Source organism: Macrobrachium nipponense, chromosome 49 (genome assembly GCF_015104395.2).
Source record: "Macrobrachium nipponense isolate FS-2020 chromosome 49, ASM1510439v2, whole genome shotgun sequence".
Classification (NCBI taxonomy): Eukaryota; Metazoa; Arthropoda; class Malacostraca; order Decapoda; family Palaemonidae; genus Macrobrachium; species Macrobrachium nipponense.
The window spans coordinates 5,127,910-5,140,462 of NC_087224.1; the positions used below are offsets into that span (position 1 = coordinate 5,127,910).

General features: G+C 35.1%; 1 protein-coding gene across 10 annotated transcripts in view; it reads left to right on the top strand.

Moving 5' to 3' along the window:
* LOC135205284 (uncharacterized) overlaps positions 1 to 12,553 on the top strand; it is a 290,446-nt gene that overhangs the window by 161,607 nt on the left and 116,286 nt on the right. The window lies entirely within an intron of this gene.

Here is a 12,553-nt window from a genome sequence, read left to right on the forward strand (position 1 = left end):
AGTCCATCCTAAGAGGAGCCATTGTGTGCTCACTTATCTGTAGGAGCAGGTTTTACTTTTCATTCACATTGTCCTCCTAATGATTTTGTCTAGCTTTCTTTTAAACTCTTCCCCAACACTGTTGCCGTTTACAACTTCTGGTGGCAGATTATTCCATGTATCACTGAGAGTGAAATTATCTTTGCAGAGAAGTTAAAGATTATATAAATAACAGTAAATTTAAGGGTAGGTGGATTGATAGAGAGAGGGATAGATGTTTATACAAAGGAAATGCGGTTTCTAATCACACTTAATGGTGGAAGAGTTCACTTGAACTTTATAAGAGATAATGACAAATGGAATGCAAAATGGCCTGGAATTATCTATATGCAGATCGATAGTGAATATTTATCATTTCAGGTCACGTTAATGGATGTTAATAACCTTTTTAGAAATGTAATAATGATAAAAAAAGATATACAGATATGTAATTCAGTGTATAAAATGGCAATTGTGTACCGCTTATTAGGAAAACAAATGTAATTAATGCTTGTACAAATACTCAAGTTTATTAGTTCCACTTGCAAGCACAGAATTTAGCCTTTCGTTCTTGCGAATTTATGACGAGGCTAAATTACTATTCATGAACGTAAATTAGTCTCTCTCTCTCTCTCTCTCTGTTAACTTTTAATTCCCCAGTTTTCTCACTCTATCCTCCTTAAATTCATTTAGGTAACTAGACGTGATTACGGTTTATACTCGATGGCCTTGCGCTCTCTCTCTCTCTCTCTCTCTCTCTCATACCCTTTCCAAGTTTTCATACTCTATCCACCTTAATGTCATTTAGCCGACTAAACGAAATTACTGTTTACACTCAAAGGCTAATGAAACACACTCTCTCTCTCTCTCTCTCTCTCTCTCTCTCTCTCTCTCTCTCTCTCTCTCTCTCTCTCGCCAACTCTGCTTTGGCCAGAGCATTACTTTAATTTATTATTTTACATATTAGTGCACCACAGCGGGAAAAGGGAACCTCGGGTACAAATCCCGAACTGTTTCATCTTTAAGTCGACTACATCTCCGAGAGAACAGCGCCTCAGTAGCGTGATCGGTATGGTCTTGGCCTGCCACTTCGGTGGCTGCGAGTTTGATTCTCGGGCATTCCATTGAGGGGTCAGGGATGTGTATTTCTGGTGATAGAAGTTCACGAATCTCGACGTGGTTCGGAGGTCACGTAAAGCCGTCGGTCCCGTTGCTGAATAACCACTGGTTCCATGCAACGTAAAAACACCATACAGACAAACAATTTTCAAGAGGATTCACGCATAGTGGTGTAAATGTACAATATATTTGCTGGAGTGACGGCACAAATGAACATACAGACTTTTGGGAACGGAATACTCACTCCTGACGAGTGGGAGAAAGGAATATATATATATATATATATATATATATATATATATATATATATATATATATATATATATATATATATATATATATATATGAGTCATATCACATTACCGTGATTCATATACGTACATCGAGGTACAAATGTCCTTTAATATCTAATTCGCTCTACCTCGGAATTAATATATTTTCATATATGCTTCTTAACCGAAGTGGAATATTTTAGGCGATAAGAGACTTGTCGGCTCCCGGGCGCGAACCATCGAAACCAAACAAATCCAGGACGATAGTGAAGCTTAAACCCACACCGCCACCGTGTGTGTGTGTGTGTTTGTTTTACAAGCTCAGACAAGTCATTAAAACTGCTATTTCAAACTGATGAAATGCAAGTTCATTGCTGATTAATTCTCTGAAGACTATTCCTTACCAAAGTTTGCTATGCATTAAAACAATGATTTATCCTTAATATCACGGCACAAAAATATTGTAATATAAAAATATTTCATTTTTATGAACATTTAGACAACATTTTATTAATGCTGAAATTAGTCTCAGGTATTTTTTTATTTTTAAAATGTTAACGCTCAGGATAGCTCAAAACCCCACACCAGAAATTTTAGATAAAAATTCAAGACATTATATGATGATGTATTTCGCATAGAAATTAAACTAAGGTATAAGCCCTCATTATATGAAGCCCTTCATAATTGTAATCACACTTCAGTTGATGATCGTTTTACATAAAAAAAGTTCCCTCTCTTTAAAATATATCTGAACCTAAAATGCTTGTACGTCTTAATCAATGCCTTTTTATGTCTCCCTGTGCTGGAATTCATCCCGTGAGTGAATCCTGAATCCTCTCTCTCTCTCTCTCTCTCTCTCTCTCTCTCTCTCTCTCTCTCTCTCTCTCTCTCAGTTGATCGTTGAGCATCAAGTATTCCTCTCATATAATCTTAACCTAAGATGCTTTTAAATCTTGCTATGGCCTTTATATATATATATCCCTGTGCTGAGATATTACCCTCTCTCTCTCTCTCTACTTTAGCAGCGCCGCCACGGAGAAAAGAGAGAGAAAGCTCTCAGAAATCTCAGATGCAGAAAGATTCCAGCTCTGGAATAAAAGGGGATTAGCGTCACTTTCCTCCCGAGGTCCTTTCGATATCTTAGAGAAGACGTTTCTGTCACGTTGTGTTAACCACGAATATTACTTGGAGGAGGAGGAGGAATATAAGATAAGATGAATATTCCAGAAAGGACTTGGTGTAGGTGGCGGTCTCTTCAGTCAGAGTTCGTGTGCCGGATTTTTTTATTTTATTTTTATTTTTTTTTGGGGGGGGGAAAATATTTCACTCAACCCCCCCCTAACCCCACCCTTCCCCCACTTGACTGACTGGGATGGGTGTGTGTGTGGGTGTTGGTTGCTACGACTTACGGCCTGCTCTATGAGCAAGAGCCCGTGCTGGCATGAGGTCAGCTAGATCTGAAACAACATGCGACGATCCACTGGAAAAGGGGGCGTGGCCGGCTATGGGGTTGATCGTGTTAGAAATCTTCAATTAGGTGTACCCGTAGGGGTTAAGGCCGTCAGTGGACATCATGCGGTGCACTGTAGGTATTTTATTTAAGGTTCTTTGCAGCATCCCTTTCTTAGGCCTCCCTAGCTGCAACCCCCTTACATTCTTCTGATTGTACCTCCGTACGTATTCTCTTGTCTTCCACCCTGCTTTCGGCCCTTTGCTAACAGCTGATTCGTAGTGCAACTGCTTTGAGGTTTTCCTCCTGTTACATTTTTCAAACCTTTCGTCACAGTCCGTTGTATATTCTATTCTTACGGTTTTTTACCTTTTATATATTAAGTCATTTGGTACCGGTATTTAAGGCTAATTATTAGCCATTGGTATTGGGTGTATGTATGTGTGTATGTATTTGTATATTGTGTGTGTTTGTGTAACATTTAGTATACATTGTGGTTCAGTTATCCAGCACATGGCCTGCCCCTCTCTCACCACCACCATACCCTACGTGTATGGATAGAAAGATGGTACCTTGGCAGCTATCTAGAGCCGGAACTCATATTACGGCCATTTATGACGGTTTGGCTACTTAAGTATATGATATAAAAGGCATCTCTTTCCTTCAAGGAGTTAGCCACAGAAGTTATAACCTACGTGAGAGCGTCATTTCAACGTTATCAAATGTTGAGGCGGGGGAAGATTGCGTCAGAGAGAGAGAGAGAGAGAGAGAGAGAGAGAGAGAGAGAGAGAGAGAGAGAGAGAGAGAGATTTAACAGGGTTAAGTCTAGACAGCGTATTCATTTCAGTCTGGCGTAAATCTGGGGCCATTTCTAAAGCGCTAGTAACTAGTAAAAGAACCCAAGTTATTTCAGTTATATTTTTATTAACTACAATGGACAAAAATCCCGTGAATAATGATAATGTTATTGTAACTTCAATACAAAAGTTATTGTTGCTCTTTACGTAAAAACAATTGCTTTTTCGACAGACTTTAACATTAAGTCTTCACTATTCTTATTGTTATATATTCTTTTCGTCTGCAGGTAGATGGAATATTAAATTTCCCCAGAACAGGTTTTTCTCAGTGTACTGTAGGCATTCCTTAAGGTTCTATGCAGCGGCTTTTCGGCCCCTAGCTCTAACCCCTTTCGTCCCTTTTACTGTACTTCCATTCATAATCTCTTTCTTCTATCTTACATTCCTCAACCCTCCTCAACCCTAATAATAGATTCATTGTGCAACTGCTTATTATGTACTGTCAGTTTCCATTTCAACTCTGAACGACCTTATAGGTACCCCAGCGCTTGGCTTTTGGCCTGAATTTTATATTCAAGTTATGATTCCAATTCTGCAGGCTGTTCGATCCTGCTTTGTTTCGTTTTCAATATAATATTCTGTACAGTATAACGACAGCTGTCATCTCCCACACTTCTTCCATCAAGAGTTTTATCGTATCCGGTTCCCCGAATAAGCAAGACACTCAAACCGCCACGCTACCGTCCCCTCTTTTTAGGTGCAATGATTTATGCAACGTCCAAAAAGGCAATTAAATTTAATTGGTCATTTCGAACCGAATGTTGCTAACGACGCCTTGTTAGCTTGGCACAACCTTTTTTTTTTTGGGGGGGGGGGGGGGGTGGGGGGGGGGGGGGGGGGGCACGAGAGTGAATGATGACACCTCCTCCTCCTGGCGTTGCATAATTGATCGAGGTTTTTTGCGTTTTATCGCCCGATTGGTTGTTCAACTCTCTTCAGTTGTTTACCCTCTTCAAGCAAGCTTGACATCTTTGATTCGTGCTGTCAGAGGGGCTTCTTTGGTGTCAAGTGTAATTGGATTATTATTATTATTATTATTATTATAAATTATTATTATTATTATTATTACACTAAATTTAGACATAATAGATACATGGTTACAATCGTAGCTGGTTACACCCAAATCATTGCTAAAATAACAATTAGTTTCATCATTATTATTATTATTATTACACTAAATTTAGACATACTAGATACATGGTTACAATCATAACTGGTTACACCCAATTCATTGCTAAAATAACAATTATTATTATTATTATTATTATTATATATTATTATTATTAATTAACTACTGCACTAAATTTAGACATACTAGATACATGGTTACAATCGTAGCTGGTTACACGTAAATCATTGCTAAATAACAACTTATTATTTTACTATTATTATTATTATATTATTATTATTATTATTATTGTTTTTATTATTATTATTATTATTATTATTATTGTATTATTATTATTAGCAATTGTTTTGGTGTAATAATCTTATATAATAATAATAATAATAATAATAATAATAATAATAATAATAATAATAATTAATGAGGGAAAATGAGAAAAACGATATTAAGATTATTATTAATATGATTATTCGTAGTGATGATGATAATAAGGAAAACCAATCGATATTAATTGTAGCAAGAAAAATGGAAAAAAGGAACAGCAAACAAAACCAAAGACAATAATAATAATAATAATAATAATAATAATAATATAATAATAATAATAATAATAATAATAATAATAATAATAATAATAATAATGAGGCAGGATGCAACCCGGAACCATACACTCTAAATACCACCCGGTCGATTGGAGGGACTGTGATAGAGCACAAAAAAAAAAAAAAAAAAAAAAAAAAAAAATAAATAATAATAATAATAATAATAATAATGATGATGATGATGATGATGATGAAAAGTAATCATAAGAAATGCTAACATTTCTGGTTTTTTCCTTCGCCTCAGGACTTGACGAAATCAATTGTGTTTGAGCAAATTGATTTTCATCATCATTTCCATTCATTGACGCCTTAAAAAAAATAACCTTCGTTATTGAATTGGACGTCAGAGACGTTATTGATTGGGAAGATTTTTTTTTTAAACTGGTGCCTTCACTCAGCTATGAAATTGGAAAAAAATCCTAATTGGCCACAAGTAGATTGTCTAAAGGTACGCGTTGTGTTTTCTATGAAGGTCCTTGGCATTCATATCAAACTCGTATATCAGAATATTTCGTGAAGAATTGTGGTTCATTGAAGTTCCAATTATTTTCACTTTTTTTTTTAATTTTTTATTTGTTTGAAAGATTAGATCTTGGCGATTATATATATCAGTTTTTCCATTATTTTTTAATGAAGGAGAATGGTACTACGTCCCTACTTGTTAAATTCCATAATATTTCATTCCAACTTGTTAAAATTCCATATTATTCCATTCCTATTTGTCAAATTCCATAATATTCTATTCCAGCTTGTTAAGATTCCATATAATTCCAACCCAGCTTGCTAAATTCCATATCATTCGATTCCTACTTATTAAATTCCATATCCATTCCAACTTGTTAAAATTCCTTATCCCATTCCATTCCAACTTGTTAAATTCCATATCCCATTTCATTCCAACTTGTTAAATTCCTTATTCCAATCCATTCAAACTTGTTGAATTCCATCTCCCATCCCGTTCCAACCTGTTAAATTACGTATCCCATTCCATTCCAACTTGTTGAATTCCATATCCTACCCCATTCCAACCTGTTAAATTCCATATCCCATTCCATTCCAACTTGTTGAATTCCATATCCTACCCCATTCCAACCTGTTAAATTCCATATCCCATTCCATTCCAACTTGTTAAATTCCATATAATTCCATTCTTACCTGTTAATTTCCATATCCTACCCCATTCAAACCTGTTAAATTCCATATCCCATTCCATTCCAACTTACTTGTCAATGAGAGACACCGAAAGGTGCTGTCACACTAAAGTGATACAAGTTTCGATTGAGACGCGAACCCGTCACATCTGAGTGGCGTCCCACAACACTAACCACCAGGATAATGAGCATAACGGACGATATTCACTATATTTAGATTTCCTGCGGGAGTTTTTTTTTTATTTAGTAATATAGTTTTTTTATTTAGTAGTATAGTTTAGTATTCAGTAATTAATGTTACTTGTTTTATAATGTAATTTTCTGTTATTCTATATATTTTAGGATATCACAATTGTCTAATATCGTGTTAAAAAAAAAAAGTTATCACCTCAAGACATAAATAGTCCGTCTCAGATACGGGAGCGAAGCAACCATATCTCTCTCTCTCTCTCTCTCTCTCTCTCTCTCTCTCTCTCTCTCTCTCTCAGGTGCGAGATAATGACACGGCTATTCGACTGGATGCCCAGTTAATCAGAACTTCCTGGAGGTGAATCACCTGGGAGGCATCTTACAGAATTTCCTTTTTGATGCAGTTTCCAGAGAAGTGATTATTTCCCCTTCGTGAAAAGGAGAACTTGAGAGAGAGAGAGACCTTACCTTACAGACCTTACATCTTGTTTGGGTTGCCCCAGGTCCCTCAGTGTGAGGCACCTCTAATGTCTACCAGAGAGTTGCTAGTACATCTTCCGGTATATTTTGCATCTTCCAATCTTGGATGGTCTGGGATGCAGTTTAGATATTTGTCGAGCTTATTCTTAAACACATCTACGCTCACTCCTGATATATTCCTCAGATGAGCTGGCAACGCATTGAATAGACGCTGCATTATCGATGCTGGTGCGTAGTGGATTAATGTCCTGTGTGCTTTCCTTATTTTTTCCTGGTATAGTTTTTGGGCACTATTAATCTACCTCTGCTTGCTCTTTCTGATATTTTTTAGTTCCATGATATTTTCTGCTATTCCTTCTATCTGTTTCCATGCCTGAATTATCATGTAGCGTTCTCTTCTCCTTTCTAGACTATATAATTTTAAGAATTGTAGTCTTTCCCAGTAGTCTAGGTCCTTAACTTCTTCTATTCTAGCTGTAAAGGACCTTTGTACACTCTCTATTTGTGCAATATCCTTTTGATAGTGTGGGTACCATATCATATTGCAATATTCAAGTGGACTACGAACATGTTTTATAAAGCATAATCATGTGTTCAGCTTTTCTTGTTTTGAAGTGCCTTAACAACATTGCCCATTTTTTGCTTTACATTTTGCCAACAGAGTTTTGCTATTTGATCATTGCATAACATGTTTCCTATTCATCATCACACCAAGGTCTTTAACTGCTTCCTTATTTGTGATGGTCCTCATTATTAGGTCCCTTATATGCATATAGCTTTCTTTCTCTGTCTCCATAATTTATTGATTCAAATTTATCAGAGTTAAATACCATCCTATTTACATCTGCCCAATCATATACTTTGTTAAGGTAACTCTTTGTAGAGCGTTCCTATCTTCATCACAAGTAATTTTCTCTACTTATTCTTGTGTCATCTGCGAAACTACTCACTACCGAATCCTTCACATTATTGTCTATGTCTTCAATCATAATAACAAACAGTATTGCAGCTAACACCGTACCTGCGGCACACCGGATTACCTTGACTTCATCCGATTTCTCGTCGTTTGCAATAACTATCTGTTTTCTGTTGTGTAAAAAATTCTTTTAACCATCTTCCTACTTTATCCACGATATTGTGTTTTCTAATTTTCTTCGCTAATATATTATGGTCTACTTTATCAAAAGCTTTTGCAAATTCTAAATAAACCACATCTGTTTCATTTCCGCTTTTCATATTTTTGAATATGTTCTCACGGTGGACTAACAGTTGGGTTTGTGTACTTTTTTTCCGGGTACGAACCATGTTGTCCTTATTAAACAAATTATTTTTTATTAAATGTTTCATCATATTTTTCTTCATTACCCTTTCATACACTTTCATAATATGTGATGTTAGACTCACACTCACAGGCCTATAATTACTTGCCTCTAGTCTTGATCCACTTTGAAAGTAGGGGTAATATATGCTAATTTGTGCTCATCATAAATCTTGCCTGTATCTACACTTTGTCTTAATAATATTGCAAGTGGCTTTGCGATAGAATGAACAAATACTTTCTTTAACAAATAGCAGGAATTCCATCAGGCCCTGCAGCAGCTCCATTTTTAATTTCATTAATAGCCTGCACAATATCAGCTTCATTAATATCTATGTCAGCTAAATATTCACTATTTTCATCCCTTACTTCTATATCATTATCTTCATTATCTATTCTAGGGGTGAATTCTCTCTTATATCGTTCTGCCAGTATGTTGCAAATTTCCTTTTTTTAATTTTTTTCATTCGTTAATCTCCCTTCAATTCTCAGAGGGCCTATTTTCTATTCTTCTTTTATTCATCTTCTTCGCATATGAGTATAATAGTTTGGGGTTTTGCTTGATATTTAATAGGGTTTTTTCTTCCAAGTCCCGTTTTTCATTTTCTTTTGATTGTATAATCTTTTGTTCTGCATTTTCTATCTTACTTTTTAGTTCTATAACTTTCCATGCATTTTTTTTTTTTTGCAAGACCTTTTTCCACTTTCTGATTTTCTGGAACAAGATCCTTCTGTCTCTTGGTATGCATGAATGATGTTTACTTTTCTTCTTCGGTATATATTTTTCCACTATTTTCTCCAATATTTTATATAATATCTCCGTATTTACCCTTATGTCATCACTTACGAAAATGTTATCCCAATCTTTGTTTAATTCTTCATTAATTTCTGACCATTTTATATTTTTACTGTAGAATTGTTGTATTTTCATATCCTTCCCACTTTTTCATTTCTTGCTTATCTCTATTTTCACTTGCTTTGGAATGAACTGTTAATTCTATGACATTATGGTCTGAAATATTCGCATTATAACTATTATTTCTTTAACATAATTCATCTCGTTCACAAATACTAGTCTAAAGTATTTTCTTTCCTTCGTTGGCAGGTGATTTATTTGTTGAATGTTGTATTCTAGTAGCATATCTAATAGCTTTTCAAATTGCCTCTTATCTTCTGCACTACTATTACTCTCTTTTTTATATGTTTAAGTACAACCACAATCTCCTATCGTTCTTTCCATTCTACGAAAGGAAAGTTGAAGTCACCAGATAGGAGAATAGTCCAGTCCTTGTGATTTCTACATATATCATCCAATTTTTCAATTATTAAGTCAAACTCTTTAGTATTAGGAGGTTTATATATTACTATGTTCATCAATTTTCAGATTCAAATTCTACCGCTATTAGTTCACATTCTGAGTACTATATTTCTCATATATTTTTCCTTCTTGTTTTTTGTCTTTCCATATATTGCGGTTCCCCCTTGATTCCTATTTTTTCTATCTGATCTATAAGTTTGGAACCCTTTTATTTGATCATCATTCCCAGTCTCTTGGGAATACCAGGTTTTCACTTATATTCATTATATCTATTTTCTTTTCATTTTGGGTTAGTTCTTCTAAGTACTCTATTTTTTCTTTTTTGAGTTACTCGTAACTAAACCCTGCGCATTCATCACTATGATGGTTTTGCGTGTTTTCTTCCTTCATTTAATACTGGTAGTAATAAGGATTTTCCCATGTCTCTTTCCTGTTCTGGTAGTTGTTTTTTCTTTTTTTCATTTCCAGAAATTCTGACATTAAAAAATCAACTTTTTCCATAATATTTGATCTTCCTTCATCATAATTATTCATTTTGTGTCTGAATCTGCGATTTTCTCGCTCCTTTCTGCAATATCCTCCTTGCATAATAAATACAGTTATTATCTCTTGAGTAGAATTTCGGAGCTGATGCTTTGAAATTTTTTTTGCTGACAACCTCTGCATATCTCATTGGTGGTTTGCTTTTCTCTTTTACCACCTGATATTCTTGATTTCTCTCTTTATTTGTTTCTTTCTTATTATTTTGGATTTTATTACTTGGTTGGTTATTTATTTGATTATGATTCATGGCTACAGGGTGCATAGATTTGCATTTTTTGTCGAACTTACATCCTCCTTTTCCTTCTTTTAGGTTTTTACTATTTTTTGGATGCAGATCTCTGCATCATCCCCATATCCATCTAAGTATGCACATTTACCATATATTTCATAGTTTTTGACATATCTTAGGATGTTTGTAGTAACATCTTTCTCCAAATCTGCAATTCCTCTTTTCAAAGGTTGCAGATTTTGTCTTTCTTGTCTATTTTTTCCTCTTTCCCGTCATTGTATAGATCTGGGTAGAGCCTCTTCGGGATTTGCTTTTCTGTTGTCATATCGTAATTTATTTCTTCGTAGGTATGCTGCTTTATTGCCTCATATGTAGTATCAATGAGTATCTCTGCATCCATAACTTTTATCTTGTTCTTTGTTTTCCTTATTTTTTTTCTGTCATTTACATTTTGTTTACTTCTCTTTCCGTTTTCCTCTTCTTCTTTTTCTTCTTCTTCTTCCTCTTCCTCTTCTTCTTCATCCTCAACTATTGTACATTCAATCTTGATTTAATAACATTGTCTATCCATGATAGACATGTTGAACAAAAAACTTCTTGTATCTTTTCTCAAATCTTGTATTACCTCAGCACACTGTGGATGGGTCGGAATGTTGCATGCAGCACATTTTCTGATTAGGTTTTGTGGATTGACTATGCTATACCAAACCTTACACAGTTTGCATGCTTTTGGCATTCCTTTTTCCTAATGCATCAATTAGGATATTCACAAGATTTCACCACCTTATTCATTTTCTTTGTCGGAATATGTTGGTTTATGTATATTTTCTTTATGAGTCCTCTTGACCACTTGGATTTTATTTGGAACTTCTTCAATTATTTTCAAGATGTTTTTCATTAGATTTGTTTCCAGTTTGAAGATTATATCCTTCTAATATATCTATGAATGCTTTTGTATCTTTTTGGTTAGGACTGTTGCTGATTTCATAGATGAGAAATGCCAGTTCCCTTCCTGCTACCTCATCGTATTGCGAATCTGCTAAACACGCCAAATTACGCCACCTCTTCCCGCAGTTGGAACTTACTGCCATCTTGTTCTGATTTATAGTATTACACTTGATAAACTAACTTAGAAGACGCTTTAATCCTACTATTTTCACACTAATCTTATCCGATAGTTCACGAACACTTCTAGATATTTCTCAAATTCTAGTCGTATGTTAAACTTGTGATATCTGTTGATTAATCTGACTTCACGCGGGTACGTCTCACCAAGCAAGATGGCTACTTACGAGAGGGATACCGTGCTGCGTCACTATGAGAGAGAGAGAGAGAGAGAGAGAGAGAGAGAAGAGAGAGAGAGGATTTTTTTTCCACTAGGGGCTGGTCTTGTGAGGTTGGGGCTGATCGGTAAATATAATTTTTTTTTTATTGTTTTTGGTTTGGGTACGGGTGTGTTGTCGCTAACTGTAGGTGAGCATAATTTGTTTACAAACTTTGTGTTGGTTTGCCATTTCGAACTATTATTATTATTATTATTATTATTATTTTTTATTTATTATTATTATTATTATTATTATTATTATTATTATTTGAGCCCATAAAACGCACCTGAATTTAGAACCTTGCACGAAATGCAGTCGTGCCTTTGTAACCGGATGTGGAACTGATGGAACAATCTCCATATTTCATACAGTGGAGATTCTGTACATGCAAGCGAACATATTGACGCTAAGTATACTATATAACATTCAAAAAATTATTGACCAGTGTTACGAACAGTCTCGTTGAATAACAAAGCGTCAGGCACGCAACAATCGTATGAGCGTTGGTCAATCGCAACATTGCATAGTGACGCAGCACGGTATCCCTCTTAAAATC